Here is a 9,363-nt window from a genome sequence, read left to right as displayed (position 1 = left end):
GGCTAAACCTTCCCCCGCTAGCGCATCCGCCACTTGATTGGCCTCTCGAAAGGTGTGCCGGATTGAGGACCCCCATTGTGAGAGGCAAGAGCGAATGTAGAGAACAGCTTCCTTAATCCTCCAAGGGATCGCCACTGTAGGAGATGTTATCAACCGGACAAGCACGAGGGAGTCCACCTCCACCATATGAGGCCAAGTACCGAATCACACCATCGAATGGCCCATTGCAAAGCAATCTATGCATACTTTTCAAAAGCATCCTATTTTTGTATCCCAGGAAAAAATTACACCCAACCTTGTTTATTATTCCTAAGATTTGTGAACCTTATGTATAATGCTTAAACTTTAACAATGTGAGAATAATTTATGTAATTCTTAATGCTTAGTTTTTCTTTTCTGATAAAATGGATGTGTTTTTATAATAAATACTTTTTTTTTAATACTACGGACTTTATTACATTGTATTATAATAAATACTTAGATTTTGTGCAACAATACTAATCTAGCTAATTATCTCTCATCTACTCTTCTACTATAATAAAGTAGAATCTAATAGTTCTGCCTAATTGTTGTTCAGATAATAAATAAAACAAAATATAAAATATTATATCAGAATTATTCTCTAATATCACATTTAATAATATATTCAATACATGAAATTTAAATGGAAGATGAGTAGATGACGGTTGAAGACTAAACATTAATTTTAAAATGAATGCTTCTATAAACCTAACACTATAAATACGTCTTCACTCTTCACAATTCCTGAAACAAGTTCATGTATGTGGAGGAGAAAGACTGAAATGATGGGCGAACTAGGCTGTGGAGGGCAGCAGTGCCTGCCTGTCTAGAGTTGAAAATTAAAGTGAGAGGAAGCTTAGAATTGAAAACACTAGATTGCACTTTTACAGGGTGCTGTGTTGAATATGTAAAAGGAGGAAAAATAATGAAGTGTACAATTTGCTGCATTTCAATTGAAAAATTATGAATATACAATTTGTAATCCCTTAAACAATTTGTTTTATTTATTAATGTAGCTCATTTATTTTAATTTTCATTCTTTTATTTCGTTTCATTAATATTTATATATTTTTCGTTTCTATAAGGATTCATTGGCTTGCCTGGCCTATAAATTTTGTTAGCATAGCCACAATAAACTCCATAATTGCCTAAACATCCTTGCTTATTATTTTAAGATTGATTAATGGAGAAAATAGTAGAGGTTTGGTACATTTGGCTTTGAAGAAAAAAAGCCTTCGTGAGATGAAATCGATCAAAAACTCTTTTCCACACATTCTTTTCTACATCGTCCTGGTTTCTCTGAGGAAAGGGAACTCAAGTAACGATTTGCTTTGTACTATTGAAGATTAATGCAAATTTCTTCACAATGAAATACAAAGCTAGAATAGCTCAGTTGGTTAAAATGTGTGGCTTGTAACCCTAACAAGGTTAGAGGTTCAAGCCCTCTTTTTAGCGAGATAGTTTAATTAATTCCATGATATTCAGTGCTATATGAGAATAAAAGTTTTTTTTTTTCCTTTGAATAACGAGAGAAACTTGTAATTGCTAGCCACGAATGTACACGGGGTAAATCTCATAGTGACGACTGAAACTTCACAGGGAGGTAAATCAAACTAAGTTGCTCATAGTTGACCGACTCAAATCAAGAAGGCAAATAGGAGTATAGGACCGACTCAAATCAAGAAGGCAAAATAGAACCAACTCAAATCAAGAGGGCAAAATAGAACCGACTCAAATCAAGAAGGGAAAATAGGACGGACTCAAATCAAGAAGGAAAATAGGCCGACTCAAATCAAGAAAGCAAATAGGCCGCTCCTGTTACCTCTTGAATAAACTCTTGAATTAATAAATTCATGTAATATCTTTGTATTAGATAAAATAATGTTTACAACTATGTTATATTTATTCTTAGTTTTGTTCATACTTGCCCGCACTACAATTGCCAATACTTGATCATGTGTTCTTGTCCACAATCTATCACCTAAGAATCAACCGAGCTAGCTACATGTGAGGGCTAGTTCTTCTTATACTTGATTTGGTAGAGAAGTGCTAGCTTACTTATTGAGTTGTTGAGCGCACTCGTGCATTCCACTAGAGGCTATATTATGATTTTTTATTCCATATTAAAAATTTGGGTTATATCATGATGCTTAGATGTGTGAGATCTAAACATGATCTAACTATACAGAGAATAATCTACGAGAAACTTAACTCATAGTAGCGGAAGCGGAAGCACTATAGATCTCCAGCCATGGTTGATATCCTGTTTGTATTGCCTCTTGAACAGTAGATCTGCATAATAGGGTTAGCCGCTTTGTCTCATACTTGACTCAGAACCCTAGATGGTGTATTGGTATTTTCTGAGCAGTATGAGTACCATAATGAGTCATATATCTTGTATCCCATCAATACAAGCTTTATATAGGCACATTGGTGGAATAGGACCTACTTAAACCTAAATGTCCAGTCCAACCAATTACTTAATGGGCCTAGTCCACTTGCACCACATAAGTAAGACCCATAATGTATAATATATATTATACAGGAAAGTCTTACAGTCTCCCACTTGGTGCAAGTACTAGCAAACTCTCATCAAATAACAAAACACACGAAACATAGTAATATGTCCTCTACTGAATAAGTGAGTAATATCTCCTATGATCACATGCATTTTGATTCACTAACTTGAATCCTTTATGAACAAACCCAACGTTTATTCTTGGTACCTTAAGGGAAGTTTCTCAAAATAAAATATATATGCGCAACTTAAGAGAGAAAACCATCAAAATTATACAAAAGAGTACACTGTATGATCTCTAAGATCCTTAAAAGCATGTCTTAAGTAGAGATCTCTTAATGTTAGCATAATGCTAACTGTATTCCATGACTTCTTTATAAGTTAACATAAGCACCACCTCTAACAGCTAAGAGCTTGGAGTTGACACGTCTGTTACTCCCACTCATCAAAATAGCCAAAAGATAGTTTAGCCATAGAAGCATTCCAACAACTTAGACAATAAACCAAATGTCTAAGTCCATAAATTTGGAATCTTAAACATACACCATAACTTCCCAAATAATCTTAACGTCCACCTCAAAATGAACTGAACATTACGAGTCTTACTTTTATGTTTCTCAAAATTGTCTTTGAGCCTTACAAACCAAATGACCAAGGATCAATTTTGAAGAAACTAAATACTATTAAATGATGAAGAATTTATTACTTAAAAGTGCACCACAAGTTATATGTTTTGTTCTAATAAACTCTTTAATATTGTTACAACATCTTCATAAATATGTTGCACAATCAATATGAATTTATAAACAAATACATGATTAATACTCGTGGAATCTTTTGGACTTATTGTTTGACATACAATCCAATATGGGATGTATGAAGCCAATTAAATCCAAAATCTTTAATGGAGTATCTTAATGATCTTTTTCTAAATGATCACTCCCACTGATTATGGAGTATCTTAATGATCCTTTTTTAAATGACCACTCCCACTGATTAAGATATTCTTTAGCAAAATTAATGATATACATACTCATAATTGATTTGACCAACTAATTAATGAAGATATAATTCCCCACCATTAGTTGAGCATACTAAATAATCAATATATGATTCCAATTATAGTCCAACTAAACGAATAACTAATGAGGACATGACTCCCCACCATAGTTGGACATTCTAAAATAATAAAATATACTTTCCAAAACCAATTTAGAATTTGGCTAAAAAAGGTACATTTTATTCTTGGAATAGAGTTATATCAAATCATGTAACTTACTACAGTTAGTCCGCATACCGAGCAAGTTCCGTGGCTCAATTAATAAAGTGGCTAAATTTTGGGAAGTAACTAAATACATGTTTTGCCAATGCAAATCATGAAACTTAGAATTATAATTGAACTAAATTTATAAATTCTAAGAAATTGTAATAAAATTATTATCTAGTGGGTTGAGGGATTTATTGACATAAACTGCTTAATATATAATTTCAACAGATTAAGGATGCTGTGGCTACTCCCCAACTCATTAAAATTATAAGATCACTAGACAATTATCATTGCCATTTTTATGTAATTTAAACCTTAGACAATTTTAGTAAATTAAAGATGTTGTGGCCACTCTTTAATTAATCTAAAATTGTAATCACTTGGCAAAAGGGGAATTTATGTCCAAAACTGTATGTGATCAAGATAAACTGCTTAATATATAATTTTAACTGATTAAGGATGCTGTGGCTACTCCCCAACTCATTAAAATTATAAGATCACTAGACAATTATCATTGTCATTTTTATGTAATTTAAACCTTAGACAATTTTAGTAAATTAAAGATGCTGTGGCTACTCTTTAATTAATCTAAAATTGTAATCACTTGGCAAAAGGGGAATTTAAAGCCTAACAAACAAATTAAACCAACACATGATAGACAATTATTAGGTATACTCCCAGGAAAGTTGGTCGAGACAAAGCTCTATTAAATACCAACTCCTTAGACAGAGTAGCGTCGCAAGGGGACTAGTAGCAACAAGGCTTTTAAGCCAGGGCCATAGAACTAGTATTCCTCCCCAAGAAACTTCCCTAAGTCATGCGTTTTCATGTTTGAAGTAAAATCGTTTGGAAGATCTAAAGATTATAGATTCACATATGGATAATGCTTTAAATTGATGAACTAAATTAACGGAACGTGCTTAAATTCAGGCACTACCGCAACTAAAGTTTATGCATTAGTCCAACTTAAGTATGAACTAATATAATTCCATCCTAAATTTATGCATTTCTAAAGGCATAATAAGACAAAATTGCATAATTTAAAACAGAATATTATGCTTATGACAAACATGCATAAAATTAAACATTAAACTCATATATTCCAAACAAATTGCATAACTTAAAGCAATTTACAATATGAGATTTCAATAATTTTGAAATTTTAAACTTTAATCCCATGACAAAATGTTTTAATGCATAAAGATCAAATTTATGAGAAATAACTGAATTCACAAATTATAACAATAACAAACAAAAAGTATATGTTATCATTTGTAAATCAAAATCTCACAAACCCTAATTGCATAATTAAACTTAATATTATGCACTTAATGTGATCAAATGCATAAAACAATATAAAGAGTATGAAAATACACCAAATATTCATTTGTTCATACTTAACCAAATATGGGCAATAACATTAATCATAATTCAAAGACTAAATGAATTATGGAATAAATGTATAGTAACAGCAATAGTCAGTTGCCTTAAAAAAATTTCTTATCTGAAGCATTGTCACATAAACATAATTGGAAACAATTCAGGATTCATAAATAAACCATAATAATAATGTTATCATTAAAATATTAATGATAATAAATAACTTTATAATCACCATTAATATTTGGTAATAACAACCAAAGTATGGTAATATACCTTCTTTAATATTTCCATTTTTCTTAAGGAAATAAAATGTGGCAAGCAATCAAACTATAACTATAGCACTAATTACCAATAAATAATGATAAAAACTTAATGACTAAACTTAATGATGCAACTGCATCTCCCATAGTGCTAAAATTCTCTCATCCTCACTGTCAGTAACCTCAATGCAACGTCCAATTGTATGTAACAATAACCACCAAATAGGTAATCTTTCCAAACATAATAGATTACCAAAAAATAATAATTATTATTATTGTTATGAAAGGTAATAAACGAGATTAGCCCCTAAACTTAATAACAGTTATTAATATTGCCAATTTTAACTTAATAAATGGCAAAACTGTAATTAAAGGGACATCTAATATTAATATCATATTACCACATAATAATTAATCAAGACTATAATGTCTTTTAGGGAGACTAAAGTTACGGTAATAATCAAATTACCATTGTAAAGGCAATATACCAACTATATTGCTTACTATATTATTATATAAAGGAATTAATATTATTATTAAGGCCCTGAAAACTATTGATAGATTAAAAAAATATAATCAACTTAAACAATAGTTGTAATCCTTAATGGCCAAAATAACAATTATAATCCTTAAATTCTTAATGACTCATAAATAGACCCAAGATAATAATTATAACACTTAATCACTCAAATTAGACCCATAAACTCAATGGTCCAGTACTGAAATATATCCAAACTTAATATTATTACCAACCATGACTACCATTAACAAAATATGGTAGTCAGTAATAATTAAGACTTAGTGAACATGTTATGCATAATAATCAATATTATTATCATAATATACATGTTATAAGTCAAAATAAAATAGTTATAATTATTATTAAAATATCACTCAATAATGGTGGGATCCATACTTTAATGACCCAAGATAGGTCCCAAATATCTTGTTCAAAATAGGTTTTAAAGTCCAAGTGAAATATAGGACTAAAATATGCTCAAAATTAAATGAGAAACCAAACAAGCTGTCTTAATAGGTCATAATGTCCAAAATTGACCTAAGGATCCAAAGTTGAAGGATATTTAATACATAGTCTATGAGTTAATAATATGTTAAATCCATTCTTAAAACATGCATTTCTAAATGCATAATTATAACAATAATGGCCTGTTTGGTTCACGGAATAGGCCGGGAATGGCATAGCATTCCCAGTAATAGGCCTATTCCTTTGTTTGGTAACAGTTTCTATTACCAGGAATAATATTTCTAGTAATAGCCTATTACCTCAAATAAGGTAATAGCTATTACCAGGGCCCCCCTGGTATTAACCTATTCCTGAGTACTCAGGAATAGATTTTATATTTTATTTCCTATTGTATCCTTCCTCCATTTCTCTCTGTTTTGCATCTCTTTCAAATGGATTTTTTTCTCAGGCTTGCGTAGAATGTTCCGATGATCTGAACCGGCAGTTTTCTCCGCCTCATCGAGGCGGTCACGCGGTGGGAAGCCGACAACTCATCTCTGTAGCTGTTGGCAAGCAAGGAAAATTGTTGTTGGCATCCTGCATTGAATTTTACAATTATATTTCAAATAATGCAATAAAAGAAGGCTAAATAAATAAAGATGAAAATAGCTTTCCCAAGGAGGCACAGAACAAATTCTTAATACAACTGAACAACGCCTCTCCTAAAATAAAAATGAAATAAAAGGACTGAGCACAACAAGAAACCTTTCACCATCCTTTTTCTTCTTTTTAATTTATCCTAAATGAGGAAAATAAAAACTAAAACAACTCCAGAAAACTCTTTTCATAGTTGTGGATGAACAACCTTTAGGAGAGACTACAGCATGAAAGACCTCCTCCTAAGTAGAAAATACATTTTAGCAAATTCTTAGCAGTTCAATACTACGAGTGTATCTAACCCCACAACCAAATTGGGAATAAGGCCTAGTTGAGCAAAGTAGCAAGGCAGTGACGACACCACTCGTAGCTGTCGCAACCGGCAGCTCGCGACTAACCTCAAGAGCCTGAGGCTGTCGACGAGCATCCTGCCCGGCGTAGAAGTCTGCATGCAGCATATCCCAGAAGACCTCTCCGTTCTCCGATCACAAATTAGAGGTGAGGGGTCTGATTGGCCACGAGCGGTAGAGCGGACTCCGCTAATTCTGGACACCGGTGATGTAACACCCCCCAAACAAGACCTATATAAAAGCCTTAACAAATGCAGATTAAGCGACAAAACTAGCACAGCGGAAGATAAAAACGAAACTGGATAGAAGAAATCCAACGGGGTGTCGCGCCACGTCTACCAAACACGGTAAACGCTACGGCAAACAATCTGCAAGTGTGTACATCTATCCCAAAACATCAGTCTAACTACATTGGCGCACAGGCCACAAAAGCAAAGATAAAGGTGCTAAGCTACCAGGCTCTAGACATCGCGCTGGTCTAAACATCACCTGAAAGATACAAAGGTAAACATGGGACGACGCTCGGTCAGCGAATAATGCTGGTAACCCACCAATACCGTTAAGTATCATAAATAGATAGATATAAGTCATAAAAACCATTTTCGAAACGGAATACATATATATAAGTCAAAACCAAGATCAATTGTCAACACAAGACTCATCACTCTCAAGGATAACACGGGAACACATCCCAAACCACAAAGGTTAACCACACACAAGGATAAAGACTCACCCAACGACAACACATGCGACAACAACACAAGCCTCCGTGACTACACACGTCACGAGAGAAGATCACACAACGCCGGCTTTACAATTCGCAACATCACCCATCACGAGTTGGTATGCCTTCCTTATGCCCTGTTCCAACCTTATGGTTACCCCCAACCTTGTACCTTCTTTTCCAACCATTACCTCCAGGACCCCAGTACTTCTTAGTCCAACCTTATTCCCCCGGGACCGTCGTCCCCCACCAACAACCACCAACGAACACCACCAATCACGGCAACACATGCCCGGATAACACATGTTATCCCCCAAAAATGTGGACTCATCACTCAGGCCACAACTCCATAATCACGTCACGGCTACCACGAGGACCGCTGCAATACCTTGGTGACTAGTGTCCCACACCACTAATCGTGCAATCCAGGTAGAGCCACACACGCACCACCACTCACACGAGAGTCAAACAACGGATTACAACGAAGGTATTAAACATACTCAATCAAGGAACGGGTCACAGCCCAACGACAACAATGATGAATAACACAAGTTATCATCAACCAAACGGGAGGTACAAACCACACACACGCTAGCATTAAGATAACAAACTAGCATGCTTATCAACGGGGAAACTCAAGATAGTTCCGAGGAACACACAAGACACCTCTTGGTCCCATGAAATACAATGTTGAACACTTAGCACGATTCAAGACACCAAAGTCCTACATGGGTACCTACCCTATAGTTCTAGACGTACGAAACATCAAGAAGACACTCAAATAGTTCCACAAAAGAACAACGGGAAGCCAAAAGACCAAATACCGAGTCAAACAAATCACGGGGAACAAATCCCGAACAACCACCATCGTGTTCCCCGCGGGTGGGCCCACGAGTAGGCCCCTACCCGTGGTTCTGCCCGCGGGTACACTACCCACAAGTCTATGTACCTGCGGGTGGGGGGAGGATAGGGCTCTCCCCGCCGTTCCGCCCGTGGGTACATACTCCTGGGCAAAATAATCCCTTCAGGGATTTTCTTCTCCAAACACAAATTCAAGTCCAAAACATGGCAAATCTCACCAAACACAACAAAATGACTTGAATCATTGAAAATGCCAAGCAATGGCACAAAGGAACCCTAAACACAAGCTCTAGATATGCAATATCACAAGATAAATGCATAAACCCTCACATTTCATAGCAAAACACATGTAGAATCC

The sequence above is a fragment of the Ipomoea nil genome, unplaced genomic scaffold, assembly GCF_001879475.1.
Source record: "Ipomoea nil cultivar Tokyo-kokei standard unplaced genomic scaffold, Asagao_1.1 scaffold2441, whole genome shotgun sequence".
In the NCBI taxonomy this organism is placed as follows: domain Eukaryota; kingdom Viridiplantae; phylum Streptophyta; class Magnoliopsida; order Solanales; family Convolvulaceae; genus Ipomoea; species Ipomoea nil.
This window is presented reverse-complemented; position numbering follows the sequence as displayed.